At 52.6% G+C, this 19,450-nt stretch overlaps 1 pseudogene; it reads right to left on the reverse strand.

Annotated features, from left to right (window-relative positions):
• LOC113178370 (E3 ubiquitin-protein ligase RNF213-like) overlaps positions 1–18,646 on the reverse strand; it is a 105,846-nt pseudogene extending 87,200 nt beyond the window's left edge.
• Positions 18,647–19,450: the final 804 nt, after the last annotated feature.

Here is a 19,450-nt window from a genome sequence, read left to right on the forward strand (position 1 = left end):
TTCTAGACAATCCACAGTGATGAGCTTAAAACCAAGTCTCTGCTTAGCCATGCAGTTCAGCAAGCCTGGTAAAAGCTTTAAACATGACCATATGCAGGTTAAACATTTTTTATACCAAAACTTCATCCCTCACTAGCAACTGAGTACTGTTCTGGTAAATGAACAGGGTGCATAGTGGAACAGCAACACCCACCCCAAAGAGAACAGCGCAGATCACCCAACAGCCACAAGCCACTAGCAGGTGCCCAGTACAGGGCAAGGGCTGAATTTATGGCTATTCTGAGGACCAACTGCAAGCGACACAATTATAGACCAAGAAAACCCAGTGACATTAACTGTAAAATAATTAGAAAACAAAAGTGGTTAGCCAAGCACCATGGTTGCACGGCTGAACTCCAGGCAATTTAGGAGGCTGAACCAGGGGGATCCAAAATTTGTGGGCAGCCTGGGTAACTTAGGAAAACGTGACTCAAAATTTAAAAATGAATAAAGGAGCTAGGGATCTGGCTTAGAGGTAGACCAGAGGCAGAACACTTGTCTAGCATGAACAAGGCCCTAGGTTCCATCTCCAACACTGTCAAAAAAAAGAAAGAAAATGAAAAAAAGAGAGAAAACCTATAAGAGGGCAGAGAGCTGGGCATGATAGTACATGCCTGTAATCCTAGTAACTCCAGGGTTGAAGCAGGAAGACTACAAGATGGAGATCAGATTAGGAGGCCCTAAGCTACTGCACACTACTGTCGCATTGGTAGGCCCTGCCATCCCAGCTCTACTCTGTCCTTTCCTACCCTGCCAGGTGACAGTTGGCCAGGGTTCATATGCTGATTTGGGCATGGCCTCCTCTCGAGCTTCTCCTTAAGCCCACTCTAGCCCCTCTCTTTGTGGGAATTGTCAGAGAAGAAGCTCCATCTTTCCTTGTGGAATTATCTGATGAAGTCCAGTTTCGCCTCAAAGCTGAGGCGTGCCACTCAAGAGGATGAGGCAGGAGGGCTTCCTTTCTAGTTGGAGCCCAGACACTTGAGGCCAGCCCAGAAAACATATTTTTAAAATTCTGGGTCTCGGAGGTCGCTCAGGATAGAGCTAGGTGCCCAGGCAGGACAGGACAGCCAGTATCTGCAGAGAGGGTCACCAAGGAAGAGCTGCTGAGGGACTGAAGAGGTGCAGAGGGTTCTTTCCAAAGATTCAGCAGATGGAATGTGGAAGCCACCCAATGCCACCAGCAAAATGTGATGAGGACAAATACAGAGGCCCATAGGGAGGCTCTCGACACATTGTCCTGCTTCTGGTCACCACCTAGACGCCTCCAGGAAGGGCCAGCCAGCAGCTCCCTGTTCCCTGCTTTGTTCCAGAGTCTGCCCGGTACCCGGGCCCACCCTGCACCCAGCCCCAACCCTTCCTTTGGCTTCGTCCTTTCTCCTTCTCATTTCCTCTCTCACCTAAGTTAAACCACAGCAGGGGCAGCGCACAACAGAGGACCCATGCAGACCAGGCCTTCTGCTCCACAGAGCCCCACCCAGGCCAGGACACAGGTGCCACGGGAAAAGCCCTTTACCTCTGGAGCGCAGGAGGGAGGACTTGACATACAGGCAGCGGTTCACGTGCTCGCCTGCCTTCTGCGGCTGCTCGTAGATGTACTCATACTCCACGGTGCAGTTGGAACCTTGGCCGCAGTGAAGGACGTACTTGTAAGGGATGGCTCTATCCAGGCTCTGCCTGGGAATGACAATGCTGCCCTCGATGAGGGACCCGTACTCATGTAAGTCCCTGGAAATCAACAGACACTGGCCAGTTATCCGGAAGTCTTACATCAGAAGATTTTGTTCTCAAACACCCCAGGAACACAGACCCAAAATTATAGAATGGACACTGACCAAGATGGCATGTCTAGAACAGGGCAGGGCTTCCTTTCTAGTTAGAACAGAAAAAAGAGCCATGGCGAAGTGAGACAAAGAATGCATGCTGGGAGTATCAAACACACTCACCCAGGGAGCAGGGGGACCCTGGGGACTCACTGATCACCTCTAACAAACACCAAGGGGACTGGGGGCCCCAGGACTCACTCAGTGTAGTACATCTCGCAAGCGTCACTCCACTCGGGCTGTCCAAGCTCTTCTCCTCCCCTGATGAACACAGTGTGGAGCATGGGGTCGAAAGTGACATGCTTGGGAATGATGGCATGGAAATACACGGTGATCCCCTCCTCCGGGTTCAGCCAGCTGGAAGAGGGAAGGAAGCAGTTGGTCACCAACTGCTCCTGGCCCAGCCCACCTCCTCTTTCTCTACTGGTCATTTTCACACCTGGCCACTGCCCACCATGAGCGGCCAAGAAGAGGAAAAGAGAGTGTGAAACCCCAACCTGGCCAGCCCACCTCCCCTGCAAACCCCACAGCTGGACTTGTCACAGGGGCCCTCAACAGGTGCGGACAGCATCCCTGTGCCTGGGCGGGGCAGCCTGGTACCTTGAGGGGATGGCCTGAGTGCTGGCCTTCTGGTTCTTCTGCTCCTTCTCCTTTGTCACAGCAGCTGTGTAATTTTTGTCACTCCCTTCTGGCTTCCTCAAGTCTTTGGGCTCTGAGTTGATTTCACCTGGTTTTTCTCCAGGAGCAGCCAACCCGTCCTTGGTCTCACCCTCCTGAAATGAGCAACCAAGCCCCAGCCTGAAAGGCTGCCCCTCAGCCATGCATCTCACAGCAGCCCAGGTGGACTGTCCAGTCCTTCCAGTCTACTCCCATGGCCTCTGAGGACCCTTCCCCAACCTTGCCTGGGCCCTCCTCCCTCTCTCACTACTGGGCACACTAGTTCCTTCCCTTGAGAACAGGCTGCCACAAGATAACCCCAGGCCTTAGCACGCCAATCCTTTCATCTGAATGTGTCCCCAGGGACCCTAAAGCTCACCCCTCATTCCCTCTAGCCTCTGCTCCCCCAGCACCTCCCTGGAAGCCTCAGCCAGCTTCCCTGGCTGAGGGGCCACCTTCCCTCATGGCACCAACCATCACATTCCTGGGGACCCTCCTGGTACCCACCGTGCTCTTTTTCCCAGCTCATTTCCTGTTGCCTGGCTTGGCCTCAGTCTTCCCCCATCAAGAATGAGAGCTCCTTAAAGGAAGGCTTGATCTCCTTTGCACTGTCCCTAGCTCTCCATAACGTGCCACACAATCAGACTGAAGATGGGCTAGTGACTGGCTATAGCAGAAGGGGCCGGGAAGGCCAAGCAGTGTCCCCCAGCCCAACCTGGAGAGAAACTTGTACCTGGCACTGTTCCTTGGAAGCAGGGGGACTTGCCGGCAGCTCATTTGCTGCGACTGAACCTTATCTTTCATTTGTTTCCCAGTCCTGTTAACTGGAATATCTGGCTCAGCTGTAGTGTGAACTCCCTGGAGGAAATAAAGACCCCAGACTACTGGGGTCTGAGCCACAGAGACAAATGGAAAGGCTGCTCTGCCCCAACGGCTTAAGATCAGCTTTGGCCTTAATGCCGAGTGTAGGGTCAATAGTCCCTTCTTGCCTCCACAGCTGCCCTCCCAGAAAGGGAAGTAACGTCTCACCCACATGGCATACCAAAGGTGCTAGGGCCAGTCCCATGCCCCCGGCCGCCACTCACTATACTCACCCCAGAGGCTGGGACCTCCACGTGCTGCCTGGCCCTCTGTGCTTCTTTCTGAGGCTCAGAATCCCCTTTGGACTCAGGCAGCGGGAGCCCTTGGGCAGCATCTTCAGGCTTAGGGTGGGCTTTGCAGATAGATGTGGGTGGCCCAGACACCTCCTGAGAGAGGCTCCTGGCCCCAGAGGGTGTGGAAGTGTGGAGATCCATTTCTTCCGTGTGGTCCTGTGGTGCTGGCCTGCTCTGAGCCACATCTCCTGTGGCTGCACCCCTGCACTGGCCAGATGGACCAGCATGCGGGGCTTGGCTTTGGGCCAGGGCTGCGTCCTGGGACCAGGGATGTGAAGGTGAATTTGGACTCTGGGGAATGGAAGGCGATGGGGACAAGGAACCCTGTTCTGAGGAAGCAGTAGTGGCCTGATTCTTCCTCCTTTTCTTTCTTTTGTTCTAAACAGGAGAGACATACCAATTTTACTTCTTAGGTTTACTACAACTTGCCCCACGTTTCCCTCCCATTTTTGTGTCCCAATTTCTCATTGGTCATTTCTGCAACTTCTTTATCATGGGTGGAACTGAATTAAGAAACCAAGGGTGGGGGGTAGGGGAACCAAGGAGCAAGAGGCCAGGCAGAGCCTTGCATAAAGGGGCTGGGGGTGTCACTACAAGATTGCTCTTGGACACTACAACATTCATGTACTGTTCACGTGACACTCTTCGTAGTATGTGTCACAATCAAGAAAACCAGAATAAAGGTGAGAAGACTGCAGAGTGTGGAGGAGCAGTAAGACTGCTCCTGAGCTCTTGAAGGCTCAGGCAGCTCCCAGGCAAGGTTCCTGCCTTGAAAACCAGTAACACAGCTTGTGAGGAGCAGGCCACTGGGACCCTGGCCCCAAGGGCTATGATGCTCTAGAGGAGGTGTCAATGGGCCACTGAAAGCAAGTGGTTCGTACATCCTGAGTCCTGGCTATATGTGGGGACACCCTGCCACCCCAGACAGCTGGGGGTGAACCTGCACCTGCCCTAGACCCTCACTCCTTGCATTAAGCCATCAAGAAAAAGGAAGAACTTGGGTACATCTGTGCCTAGGATGTGTGGCCATCTTCTGAGTCACTATGCAGCTTCCACAAGAATCCTAGCTGACCTTCCTGCAGAACTGCTCAGATGCCCACGAAATCCCTCCAGGTACCCAGAGCACTCCTAGCCTGACTCATGCTCTTGACTGGGCTCATGAGAGTCAGCGCCCAGTGCGTGCAGTAGAAAGACAGGGCTTAAGAGACTTTTTTCTATTTATGGTGCTGAGGAAGGGACCCAGGACTTTGCACAAGAAAAAAAGATTTAAGACAGAAACTTCTCCATCTTCCAAGGGCAACCAAATCACCCAAGACATTGTTAACATGTGCAGTGACTCAGCAGTCTGGGTGGGCCCCAGGGTACTCATTTCCACAGGCTCCTTGGAGGCCTATGCTGCCCGCTCAGGCCCAGTCATGAGCATGAGATAGTGCAGTCACTGGTGGTCTTCTCCATGACACCTCAGGGTCACTAGGAAGCCTCTGAGACTGCTGGACAGGTCTGGGGTCTCCTGACCTTAATGGTGTCTGTCAGCATCCTGATGGTTCCAAGAAATTGCTGAAAACTACCACATCAAAGCAGTGTAGGCTCTGGGAGGGACATATTCCCTAAGCCCTTCCCAGAGACCCTGAAATGTCAGTGCTTAATCCAAGCGGTGCTGCCTCCATACTGAGCCACTGAGTGATATGGGCCTCTGTGAGGCACAAGGACCATGAGGGCATGAGGGCAAAACAGGGTCCTGTCCCACGATGCTGACAGCATCCTGAGGCAGGCTAAGACACATCATGAGACATGCCAAGCACAAATCAAGCCAGGAGGGCATGGTGGGAGGTCAGAGGCCACTCTGACTCATATGCTTTCTGGAGAAGGTGGCAAGAGGCTGAGTCTGAAAGATGCAGAACCTCTAATCCAACCTGCTCTGCTTGGCAAGGATTCACAGGTCTTTGTGTAGAAACATGAGCCCTGCCTCCTAAGGCTCCTGCTCACCCAGGATGAAAGCCAAAATCCAGCACACAAAGACCCCATGAGGCTCAGGCTGCTCACTGCCCTCACCCAGTGCAAGCAGCAGCTCTGGAGGTGAGTGAGGCCTGGACACAGGCAGTGACTGCAGCAGCACCTGGAGGCAGCACTGAGCGCAGAACAACTGAACCAGGGCACCTCCAGGTGGGACACAGGTACCTGAGAGCTGGGAGCCAGGGTGAGTGAGGACAGGTGGGCTTGGGAAAGGCACTCCGCCAGCTCAGCCAACACCTGCGGTAGGCCTCTGCCTTAGGACAGGTGGAGCATCAAGGCTGAGGTGATAGAGCATGGAATGGGCAGAAGTGCAGAGGGGCTAACGCCTAGGATGCGGTCCACATAAGAAATGGAGAGACTTCAATGCCACTAAGGGGGTACAGCATCAGGGATGGGGTCAGGCCAGCAACACAGACAGGGATGGCTAGTCCTCATGCAAGTGGGCAGTGGGATATAAATGCCGAGAGGAGGGGGGCAGTGAAGCTCCCTGTGGAGGCCCAAGGGAAAGAGGCTGACAGGTGGGTGCTACATGCTTCCAAGCCCCCAGGGCCAGCTGGCTCATCCCTGTAGCAGATAAGGGCTGTGAGGAGCCAGGGGCAGGCTGCAATGAGGACAGTGAGGTCTCGCCCCTGGAAGCTGCTTGACACATCCTTCCAGCAACCTGGCTACCAGAGCTTTGCGTGGGAGGGCCTCCTGGCAGAGCCACAGGGACATCCACCTGACACACCTTTCCATGATATTCTCCAATTCCATCCATTTTCCTGAAAATGCCATAATTTTATTCTCTTTTAATGCTGAGTAGTATTCCAGTGTGTATAAGTACCACAGTTTCTTTATCCATTCATATGTTGAAGGGCATCAAGTTTGATTCCACAGTTTAGCTATTGTGAATTGAGCTGCTATGAACATTGATGTAGCTGTGTCACTGTAGTATGCTGATTTTAAGTCCTTTGGGTATAGAGCAAGGAGTGAGATAACTGGGTCATTTCCCTCTGTTCTGAAGGAGCATCCTTTGTTCCCTGGATGAAGCACTGAGGCAGGGAGCTGTGGATGCCATGTGACCAAGGAATGGGATGGTCCAGAGCACTAGAGACAGTGGCCAGGAGGGTAAGGAGGCAGTGCAGACAGGCAGAGCCACACCTGCACTTCAGGGCTACCAGCTGGGTGCCTAGATTGATCTTGCCTACAGCCTCAGGATTCATCGGTGATATGAGCAATAAATTCAACATAACCAATGTGAGTTGCATTTTTGGTAATTTGGAAACAAAACATTTCTAATGGTTTGAATAATCAAATCTCAGAGTAGGTTATTTTCTTCTTACAGAAGTGAAAACTAAGTCCAGGTAACTAATGTCCTAACTGCCAGGATGAAATGGATGCTGGGGTCTTGTAGATACCTGCAGGTCACCACGTGGCACAGAGGACCCTCCAGGTCCATCAGAGTATACACCCTGCTTCAACCTTAGAACAGCTGCTAGCTGCCCTCTAGGAGGGGAGTGGTCAGCAGGAGGCACTCAGCAGCAGGACCTTAAGAGGGCAGGAACCCTGGTTGGGGCTTGCAGGTGCCCTGAAGAGGGCCTGGCTATACCCTCCATGACAAAGTGGTGTGGAGACTGCAGGAAATGCAGAGGTGGCCCAGGGAAGCCCCTTGGAAGGACCCCAACCAGTTCCTGGAGGACAATGCCAGGGAAGTTGGTCAGTGACAGCCCCCTGTGTACCCGCACCCTTTTGGCCATACCTAGGCAGCAGCAGACCACTCATTTCCAATACAAGCACAGCCCAAATCCCTGATGGACAGAACTGCAGAAGCTCAGGTGCCCCTGGAGGAAGGTCCATACCGGGCTTCCAAACTCACCAGGGCCCAGCCCAACTCATGTGTGAAACAATGTGTGACCATGGTACTCAGGACAAACCATAGCCCTCCATGAGTGACCGCATCCCCCCTGCAGGGGTGAAGAGGCTCTGCTTTCCTCATGTGCATAGCACCTTCATTACACAAGTGAGCTTCTTGTGTTGTAGTGAACCTGGAACATGCCCAACCAATGCTCTGGAAAATGACAGGGCAGGATTGGAACCCCAAGGAGCAGACATCAAGCTCAGTAGGGTACACACCATACCACTGGTGTCTCAAGCACAGCCTGCTGATGGGCCTGTGCCCAACTTGGATGCCACCTGGCTGGTAAGTAGACCCCTGGGTGGCCTGTGGATGTCAAGGGAGAGACTTCCACAAGAAATAGAAGCTGGGAGTCAGGGTGAGCAGGAAGGATATGCAGCACAGAACAGAAAGATGGCACCCCCAAAATGACCTGCCACAGGGTCCAGCTGTTCCAGGGCTGGCGGGAGGCTCTGCAGCCAGAAACACAGACTACCTGCTCATCGTCCGCAGTGAAGGTGTCCAAGACCTCGCACAGAGCAGCCTCATTCATTCTCCTCTTGCCGGGAAGGTGCTGGGCAGCTTCCTGCTCACCAGGTACATCCTCTATGGCATCTACAGAAGGTCCAGAGGCCACTACCTATTGAGATATGACCCCTTTAGACAGCGCAGGGTCACCCACATACCCTGGAGCCCTGCCCCAGCCAGGCCCAATTAGGGAAACCTCATGGAGCAGGGAAAACACAACACAGAGCCCAAGGCAGCTGAGGCCAATAGGAAGGGGGATGCAGGTGGGCAAATCAGGTCCTGGTCCCCTGGAACATCCACCTGAACACCTGGGCCCCTGCTTCCAACAAATACAGCTGCAGAGGCACCAGAGGGGGCAGGTCATTCCAGGCACCCAACGCTCAGCCAAGCACAGCATTCAGAGCCTCCGGAGGTCAGGTGTGCCTCCACCAGGAAGCCTCTGTCAAATCATGCCAGCAAAAGGCTGAGGAAGGGAAGCCACTGAGGGCCTAGGGCCACTTGGAGCCTCCCACCTGACCCACTCAGGCCCCTGCTAGGTCGCTTCCTTGCTGCTGGAAGAACAAATCTCTAAGCCTCTGGAAGGATGCAGAGCCAGCAAGCAGAAGCCCACAAGCCAGCATCCAGTGGCCACTGAAGAAAGGGCCAGAATGAGGCTGGCCACCTCCCCATGGCCCTGTGGACCATAGCACTCTCTTGGGCAGGTGGTAGGACATGCTCAGTTCTGCTGGGGAGGGCTGGGAAGTGGCTGGTGACTTCATCCTGGCTTCTGAGGTCCAGGCCACTCCCAGCCTCTGCCCACCTCCTGGGAACATCGGGTCTTAGCTCGGAGACCTTCTCTCAACAGCAATACCAGCTCAGGTGAAGCATGATGCAGGCTCACTATGGGACTGGGAAGCCACTGCCCAGAGACACTTACCGTGCTCACCTGTGCACTTAGCTCCCAGTTTCTTTCAGTTGCAGCTTCTGCATCTTCAGGCATGTGTTTTAAATAAATCTCCTGTGACAACACCACACACAGTGTGAAAATCATACAAAAATAGACAGTTTGGAGTGGTTTTGCTGCTGTTTTGTAGTGCTGGGGCTGGAACCCAGGGACTCACACATGCTGGCAAGTGCTCCACACGGAGCCACACCCCTGCCCCAAACATTTGAAAGTAAACACTGTACTACGCTCCCACTTCATCACCCCAAAAGCAACCAATCTCACAGTGCCCCCAACCTCTGCCAATTCTGAGCTACTCATCTCTCTGAATGAGCTTGTTCTGCATGTTTCCTATAATAGGCCTCACACAGTTTGTGCCTTGCACCTTGGGTTCCTCCTTGTAGCGCTGCGTGTCTGAGGTCCACCCTCGTTACAGTTTGGATACATACACTTCCTTCTTTATTATGGCTGACTGATATTCCACTGAGTGTATACAGCCTAAGTAGTTTACCTGCTGTTCACCCGCTGAGGACAACCTGGGTTGCTGTGCCACTGGACTGCCATGGCTCTGCTGCTCTGAACGTGCAGACAGGCATTTGTTCAAACACCCGTTCTCTTTTCTCTTGGATGAATACTTAGTGCAACTGCTGGGTCATATGGCATTCTGAATTTAACTTTCTGATAAGCTGTCACACTGCTTTACAGAGTAGCTGTAGGACTTCACATTCCCCACAGCATGACACCACAGCTCCAACTTCTCCACCTCCTCACCAACACCTGTGATTTGATACTTTTTATCACAGCTATCCTAGTGTGTTTTAGGTGGTGTGTCAAGAGGTTTTGCATTGCACTTAACCACCAATGGGTGCTGATGCCTTTCACAGGCTTCTTGGCCTCTTGTATATTTTCTTTGGAGAAAAGCTTTTGCAACCCAGCTGTGGCAGTGCATAATTGTTATTGCAGCTGCTCCAGAGGCTGAGGCAAGAGGATCTCAAGTTCAAGGCCATCCTGGGTGATTTAGTGAGACCATCTACAAATAAAATAAGGACTGGGATGCTGTTCAGAGGTAGTGTTGGTCTAGCATGCAGGAGGCCCTGGATTCAATTCCCAGTATAAAGAAAGAAGGGAGGGGAAGGCAGGCTGCTTCAGGCAAATCTTTTGTCCAGAATTAAGTTGGACTGTCTTTTTGTTGTTGAGTCATGAGTTCTTTATATATCATGGATACTAAACCCTTATCTGATACATGATTTACAAATACCTCTCCATTCCATTGGCTGCCTTTTCAGTTTTTCTTCTCCTCCTCTAAATGAAAAAAGTTTAAATTTTGATGAAATCCAATTTTTCTACTTTTTCCTTTTGTTTCTAGTGCTTTCGATGCCACAATTAAGTAAGTTTTGTTAAACATTTGGTGACCAAATGCCAACTCTATGATATTCCCTCAAATTGAGTTTTATTTCTATAAAGTCATCAGTAATGTCTTCACCTTCATTTCTACTTTAGTTTCTTTCACACCTTTTAAAAATATATGCTTTATTTGTTTGTTTGTTTATTTATTTTCATGTGGTGTTGAGGATGGAACCCATGTGCTAGGCAAGGGCTCTACCCCAGTCTGGAATCTTTGCTCATTGGTGTTTTGCAATTGCACACATTGATGGTGTTTGTTGTTGCATATTGGTGCATGCAATACACAATGTAACAATACCATTTTGCCTGGATTCCTCCCCAGCAGTTCCCCTCCCTCCCCACCTCCCACCTGCACCTTCTTTTCTTCCACTGGTCTCCCTTTGATTGTCATGAGGTCTGCCCCCACTTTCCTTTCCCTTTTTGTTCTATAGCTTCCATATAAGAGATAAAATACAGGACCCTTGACCTTCTGAGTTCTTTACATATTATCTCCTTTTTTTTAATTAATCTAAAAGTTTATGGATCTTGTTGGTCTTTTGAAAGACTCAACCTTTTGATTCATTGTTTTTTCTCTGTTGCTCTTCTATTCTCTCCTTTTCAAAAAATCTCTGCTCTAATATTTAGTATTTCCTTCCTTCTTTGTCTTTGGGTTTAGTTTCCTCACCTTTTCCTAGTTTCTTAAGGTATGAAGTTGAGATTGGACACAGGGCTCTTGTCCTCAATCGTTATCTTTTTTTCATCTTCTTTTTTTTTTTTTTTTTGTGACAGGGTCTTACTAAGCAGCTGAGGCTGGCCTTGAACTTTGGATCCTCCTGCCTGGGCCTCCTGGTCACTGAGATTACAGGCATGTACCACTGAGCACAGCTATGGTTTCTGGCTATTACTCATTTTTTTCTTCCACAAAGATTCTTCACTTACTCTATGAATGTTTAAAAAGAACCTTGTCCAGCTGCGCAATGCAACATTTTTAATTGCCATGCCCTAAGTGTCTCTGCGGTGACTCCCACTGGAGGTTTCAGCCAAGCCTTCAGTATCCCTCAAGATCCAGGTTTGGGTGGCCTTCCCTGCTGAGGAAGAGGTGACTCCAGGGAAAGGACACAACCATACACCACACACACACACCTCTTTCCTCACACACAGACCTTGCACCCTGACACACATGCACAAATCAACACTCACCTCACACACACTACATACACCAGACACTACACACATATACCTTCCCCTGCAGGCATCACATATATTGCATCCCAGTGTGTCACTGCCACACTCCGAACCACAGAGCACCCTCTGCAAGGAACCTCACAAACCAGACCCAGCCCAGGAACAGAAAGCCCCAATCCCCCCCATGCCCAGGAGGAAGCCTGGGAGCAGGTGCCCCACTCTGGGTGTCTGTGAGCTGGAGCTGAGTCATGGAGCACACCTAGTGCTCCTGAACACCTGCAGGGAGATCCCTCTCAGAAGCTTCCTGGGGCTCCAGTGGGTTCCTTTACCAAACAATAATTCCCCAGTGCCTGACAACTCCCAGAGGCCAATGGGACCCCACTCTGAGGAAGAGCACCTGCCAACCAGGGAGCACCCAAACACAGGCCCTGCAACACAGTAGAGGTGTACCCAGCCCATACCTCAACACGTAGACCCAGAGGGTAGTGGGACCCACACATAGCCCAGCCACAGCTCCTGAGATACCCACATATTTGGTCCAGGGCTGGGAAAGGGAGGTGGAGACCCAGGGCCTGAAGCCCGTAGACTCCTGTGGGGATGGACCAGACACTGGGGCAGCCAGGCCACTGCCCATGTGGTAGCACTTCTAGGGCCAGCTGGACTGCAGTGCAGTAAGTTTGCAGGGAAAAAGTCGGGCAGCAGGGGACACATGGAGGCAGTGAGGGTGGCTCAGACAGCCCAGCTTAGCCACCAGGGAAACAGAGCAGGGGCAGGGATGGGTGGAGGCAGCATGGCTCACTCACTCTTTGGATGGTCCAGGACCCTTCATCGGAACTGGGCTCAGCTGCATTTTCCTGCCAATCACTGGAGCCTGGGGACAAGCACAGGTCCCCATCTTCCTTCAGCACTTCCCTGCATTCCATCTCTTCCTTCAGGGATTAGGCCACCAAGGAGTTATTGTTCTCAGAATCTACACAGGCAGGTGAAGGACAGGTCAAATCATGGAAAAGGCAGGGAGCACCAGAAGGCCACACTGGGACAACCCCTGCAAGATCAGCCCTATCCTCCCCCAAGGCCCTGGTGTGGTTTCTGCTACCAGCCAGGCAGGATGTGGCCAAGGATTCAGCCCCAGCTGCAAAGAGCGAATCAGACAGAAAGAGCCTGGGGTGGCAGGTGCATGTAACCCAGCAACTGGGGAGGCTGAGGCAGGAGGATTCCAAGTATGAGGCCAACCTCAGCAACTTAGTAAAGCCCTGTCGCAACATAAAAATAAAAAGGGCTAGGGATGTGGCTCAGTAATAGAACACCTCTGGGTTCAATCACTATTATCAAGGAAGAAAGAGAAAGGGGTGGTGCAGGAGAAATGGAGAGGAAAAGAAAAGAAAGAGTCAGGGCAGGGCCAATGTCCACAATACTCCAGCTCTGCAGCTCTAAAACAGAATCTGCCCTTTCCTTCCTACAAGAAAACTCCCCCTTCCTCAGGGGCAGGAAGCCTCAGATCAGGTACCTCCCAGTGGAGGCCTGCCTCCCTTAGCCTAGCACTACCCCATCCATCTACCCTCTTGTCTATGGAGAACCTCACCTGACCAGTTATGTCACCCACCGAGTGCACACACAGCCACTCAAGATTGTATACCTGAGCCCAAATTTAATCCTTCGAAGACTCTCTCTTGTCAAACCTGGGTCTTGATGACATGGTGCCATTTCAAGCCTGTGCCTGGAACCTTCTCTGAGCTGACTGCCCAAGGCCCAGGTCTGCTGGGCTCCAGGTGTTCCCTCCCCTAACCCCTGCTCTCTTTCCTCTCCCAGCTCTTTTACCACTGCATCTCCTCCCTACACATTCTATGAAGACCTTAGGCCCAGAGTGCTGGAGGAAGAAGACCCTCAGTTACACACACTAAAGGAGGCCCAAGTGCAGGTCTCAGACCCTATACCAAGTCCTCCTGCAGGACTCAGACCCTATGCCGAGTCCCTGTGGAGAACTCAAACTCAACACCACCCACATGCAGGACTCAGACCCTATACCAAGACTTCTAACTTCCCCACACAACACATCACCAAAAAGTTGGAAAATTTTCTGCCACATACCCTACTCCCAGACCACTTTCCTTTCACAGCTAACACTTAACAATAAACCCAGGATTCTGACGGGCCTCTCTCCCATTATACCAGCTGGATGGGCAACGTCATCCAGTCAGAACCTGGCATTTTCTCTGGCCCCAGGGACAGAGTCAGGAGCTCCAGGGCTCCTACTGGAGTTGGATACACCCACCCTCTCCTGGAGGGGCCACGATGATGAGCTGGATGTTGGACCTTGACCAACATGAGTTTCACCTGCAGCCTGAGGAAATAGCTGTAATGTGCAAAAGGGTTGGGTTTCCAGGACCAGAGAAAGGAGCAAGACCCTAGGCATACCCAAACTTTCAAGCCAGGTCCTGGCTTCCTGTGTTCTGCAACACAAACATCCCCAGGGACTGTAAATCTCAACAGGCAGTCCAACAAGAACAAATAAAAGTGTCCATCTGATTTCCAAAACACATCTGGCTTCCCTGTTAATGGAGATTATAATTGGATCCACAGGTGCCACTTCTGCCCACCCCACTGGACTATGAACAAAATGAAGCACCCCCAGCACTGGGGAGGGGAGGGTGGAAGAGGAGATGAAACCTCAGGCACACTGCAGCCAAGGCAGCTAGAGAGGCTGGGGGCTAGCAGAGGTTGCCCTGGTAAGCATTCAATACTGGGGTGCAGGAACATGTTCTCTAGACAGACTGGCCAGGAGCAGGAATCTGTCTAGGGAAGCAGCCCAGCAGCTGCAGGTGGCTGGGCATAGCCAGGCCAGGCTGCCCACAGCTTCAGACCCTGCCAGGTCAGAGCATTCCATCTGTTCAGCACACCAATTTCCTTAGAAATATGAGGAAGAGCTGGACACAGTGGCAAAAACTTGTAATCCTAGTAACATAGGAGGCTGAAGCAGGAGGATCACAGGTTCAAAGCCAGCCTCAGCAATGAGGACCCATCTCAAAATAAAAAAATAAAAAGGGCTGGGGATGTGGCTCAATGGTTAAACACCCCTGGTTCAATCCCCAAGACTAGAAAGTGTGTAAAAGCTCACACCAGCTCACTGACACTAGGCAAGCTCCAAAGGCCCCTGAAATGCTCCACTTCAAGAGATCAAATGCCAAATGTATGTTATGATAATTCTGTGACAACTCAAAAGCAAACACACCAGAGCATAGCACAGCAGGCTTTGCCAGCCCATTGTGTGGCAGGTGCTGGGGGCAGAGGGGCGCAAAACTGAGACACCAGATGCCACAGCCCAGGCCTCTTCCTCACCTGGTGAACATCCACTCCCTCCCAGGCTGGGCCTCCAGTGGAGTCCCCTGGGAGGCCTCAAGCAGAAGGGACCTTGCTATTTGGACTTCATTCTTGTTAGATGGGGTCTTACCCACTCATGCCAGGGACTGGACTGAACCGCACCCACCCTGGGCCTCAGAGTTAAGGCTGCTTCCCTCCCAAGTGGTGTTCACCATCCTGGCTCTAAGCAGCACACTCCCCACCTCCCAGGAGCCTTGATGTTCTGGTGACTCTGAACTTACTTCCTCCATCATAGAAACATACATCCTCCAGGAAAACACAGAATAAAAAAGAAACACGCTGCCTGGACCGTCACGCCTCCTCCAGGAACCTCCCAGCATTGGGGAAGGAGTTCCAACTGGGTCCCTGGGTACCTGGGCAGGAAAGGGTGGCCCACACCTCTCAAAGCCCTCACCCCACCCCCACCCCCTGCCTGTGCAGAGACCCCAGGTTTCCCCCCATGCCTTCATCCAAGGGACCTCTAGGCCTGGGTACCTGGCAGAACACACCGGGGCCTGGGATTCCTACCAGCAGGTGAAATCACCTGGAGAACCTCCGAGTGACTGAGAGGAGTGGCCTCCCTCTGCTGCAGAGCCAAGTCCCCAGTTCCTGTTTCAGCTTCAATTCCTGTAAACAGTTAATCCCAGGTGTGATGAAGCCAGGGCTGGCACCCCTGCCAGGCTCTGGCTTAGGGGAGGTGCCAGGCCACTCCGCCCTCTCTCCCTACCTGCAGGGATGGGCACCCCCTGGAAGGCAGCCCCTGGTAGTGTAATGGATGACAAACCCAGGCCTGGATATAAAATAAACTATAAAAACACTGCCATGAGAAGTAGTGCCTAGAAAAGGGAGGGTTCCTGCCCTTTCTAGTCAGTTATCTCCAGGAAACCTGATTAATAGAATAGACCCCTATCTTTTGCCTTTTGGAATGTAAATAACTACCCCTAGGAATATAACTTCTCCCCTTTGAAGGCTCAGGGACATGGCTAGAGATTTGCCCTTTGCTGCTTCTTCTCTGATTCCTGCCACAGTAGGATTCCAGTATGAGAAGAATCAGGGGCATTTGATAAAAAGGCCCCATGTCCCTGTTCTCAGGAAGATCCCTCTTTGTTCTGGTTCTGCTGGCAAGTGGTTCTGGGCCCATCCCAGGCCCTTGCCAAAAATAAAAAGGGGCAGAGGGCAGTGGCCTTTCAGGGAGGCTCTGCAGCAGGATGAAGGTGGATTGCCTCTTCCCAAAGGGATGGGGACTAAATGAAGCCCCTCAGGGTGCTGTGCCTGCCCCTTTGGCCCTTTTCTGGCCATGGTCAGGGAACCCCCTGTCTTGTCGCATCATTGATTTTAATGCCAACCCCACAGCAAGCCTATGAAGACAGGCTGGCACTGTTTATCACTCAGACCAGCACCCCTTTTCTCCCTCAATCCAGGACCAGCAAGACCTCAAACACAGTTCAACCTGCATGTGGGCTCCAGAGGGTTCAAGTCCTATCTCTTCCTGTTACTAGCTGTGTGGCTGTGACAAGTTACTTAAACTCTCTGTGCTTCACTCTCAGCATCTGTAGGACAGGGATTTATAATAATGTCATGTTTAGCACCATGCTGGGAACATCACAGTTAGCAGCTTGGCTTTTTAAAAATCTCTGGGACTGCAAACCCTCCCCCACCCAAGGCCCCAGCTGGCGGATGTTCTTCCTGATACCCAGGGGTGGGGAACCCTGGCAGGCTTCACCATTCCACAGCTCTATCTTCACAAGGCAAGGAATCTACAGCCACTCAGGATCACCAGGTGCATCTGCCCTAGGCCCAAGGTGCAAGGCCCAGCTAGGTTCCAGAAGAAAAGATGGACTCCAAATCTCACAGTAATTCAAAGCCCCTCCCCAAAGAGCCAGAGACAAAACACCAAGGAAGCAAAAATCAACCAAAGAAAGCAGCTACCACCTCACACCTCCTGTGGCCCAAAGAAAGCACCTGAAAATGAGAGCGTGCCCAGGCAGAGCAGGGGGAGAACCCACTCATACCCACTCACACCCATGACACCTGCTCAACGGACTAAGGGTCAGCTGTGGGCAAGCAGCAAGTTGAAATAAGGACTTTGTTCCCACTCAAGCACAGGTGTGTGTGGCACATCTCCAGAGCACATGTGTGGTCCTCTCCCAGGCCCTCCCTGCTATGCACAGGTTGCAGATTCAAAGGGTGCTCTGGGTGTCCTTGGGGCTGGGGGAGAGCAGTGCTGTCCTCTGGGAGTGCAGTGCTGCCCTCTGGGAGTGCTGTGCTGCCCTCTGGGAGTGCTGTGCCACTTAGGCTCTGGGGCAGTGGGACAAGAGCAGGGGAGGTAGTTTCTCTATCCCTGTCTTCAGCAAGGAAGACCCATCTGACAGCTGGTGCCCTCCTGTCCCTCCACCGACAGCCTGGGCAGGCTGTGGGGACCCTCCCAGGGTATTGCAAACCCACAGAGCCCTCCCCCTCCAGCAGCCTCAGAAACCTCCCAAGATATCTTCTGGAATATCCAGGGCCCTTCAGCTCAGCCAGAGGCTTTTCATCCCCAAAGGGGACTAAACTCCAGTTCCCTCAAAGAAAAGAGATGGGAAACTTTAAGCAGGACAGATGATGACTCCAGTAAAGAACTCACAAAACTACTTGAGGAAAGTGCCCCCTGGGAAGAGTTCTGTGGGGGGAGGGGCCAGGCCTCCCTGAGGCTGCAAGCTGGCCCTGCTCCCATCTGCCTGGAAGGCACAGATGCCCACACTCTCCACTTACCCCAGTGCCTCTTGGGATTTGCCTGGTCCTGGGGCTGTAGGAGGCAGCCTCTCTTCACACTGGCTACAGAACTTGGAGGCCTCCTGGCAGGAGATGTGCTGTCTCTGGCTGGGGGATCCTGTAGCCCTGGAGGTCTGAAAGAGAAGCAAGAGTTCCCAAGGCAGCAGCTATAAACTGTGCCTCCTGTCATGTGACCACAGTCCCATTTAAGTTTCATTTTGTGAGAAAGTGAGATTGCTGTAGCCAGAAAGTTCCCCTGGCCAATGGAAATCCAGCAGCAGTCTGACTCCTGTGGCTGCTCATGGTCATTGCCCAATCCCAAGTCCCACTCTGCCCTGGATCCCCTTCCATCCAGAAGCCCCCTTCTGTCTGGGCCATCACCCAGGGAGGCTAAGACTGCAGCTCAGACTGAGGCCAGGCCAGCTTTCCAGACAATCACTGAGAACTTGGGGGAGGTGGGCAGGGAACTCAGGTGGACCTTCAGCTATGGAAGAACCTTGGCCTAACACAGAAGACCCCTAGGCAGCCTGCAAAGCTGCTTGGAAAGCGAGCCTTTCTCCTAAAAGTTACTACAGCGGTTACAGAGGCGGAGCCTCAGGTCTCAGATCCCCCGTCCCGCTGCGCTAAGCGCTCTAGCTGCAGCCTTTTCACCCCAGCTGTGCTGTCTGGGGGCTCCTGCGCGACCCCCGGGCTGGAGCGGGACACAGGTAGGTGGACTGTCCTCCAGGGATGTCGCACCATACCCAGGAAAGGCCTGCAGCCGGAGAGCTGGGGTGGAGACAGCGCTGAACCGCATCCCTTCGAAACCGAAACTTTGAACCAGCAGGAAGAGGCGGCCTGCGCTTAAGGACGCAACACTGCCCCAGGGCCTCCTCACCACCCGGCCTTGCACCCCGACCCGTGGGACCTTAACTACCCACTGGACAGCACCCAGCCCAGCGAGACTCATAACCCGCACCTGCATCCCGCATCACCTTCTCTAGAGGTCTCTGGCGCCCAGGAGACCTATATTCCGCATCCCCGCACCCTACGCAATGGAATCCGGTATCCAAGGAGTGTATCCTTGCCAGAGGGACCCTTGGCACCCACAAGACCCGCAGCCCCCCATGTCTGAATCCTGCCAAGCGAGATCCCGTCACCTACCCGCTGGCACCTACAGCGCAAAGCGCCTAGCCGCGGTCCCGCGCTCTTTTCATCCATAGGTCACGTGCCGCGAGGCGCCTCCTCTCAGCCAGCCTCCTAGCCACTGCTGGGTACGTAGGGATGTGGCCGGGAATTCCCCACCACGTGATACCCCCAGAGGACCTGTCACCCTCCCAGATCACCGCTCCTTCCCCCTGGGAGGCGTCCCCTGCCGCTTTGCGCCTGACAGGTAATGGAGGAAGCTCTGATCCTGATTTCCAAGGGCTTGGGGTCCCTGAATCCTCCTCACACCCACCGAGGGCCAGGAGAGCCTTGGGATCCTCCCATCTCAGCCTCCAGAGTGGCAGGGATTATAGGTGTGGCCCCTGTGCCCAGGATGAGTCATATTCTTTTAGTGTTGGTTGCCATCCCCTAACAGAATTGCATGGCCAGCTAGTGGGTCACTGTCCTCCTTCACAGGGAATTTATGATGCTAATTCATTTATTTCTTAAATGTGAACTTCAGAGACATCAGAGAAATTCAAGTGGGGGCTGCTGAGAATTCTCACCTCAACAAAACCAATGAGAAAACTTGCAAAAAAAAAAAGGCCCAATCAGCTTTTTAAGAATTCTGGAAATTAGGAAA

Source organism: Urocitellus parryii (assembly GCF_045843805.1).
Source record: "Urocitellus parryii isolate mUroPar1 chromosome 13 unlocalized genomic scaffold, mUroPar1.hap1 SUPER_13_unloc_2, whole genome shotgun sequence".
Taxonomy (NCBI): Eukaryota; Metazoa; Chordata; class Mammalia; order Rodentia; family Sciuridae; genus Urocitellus; species Urocitellus parryii.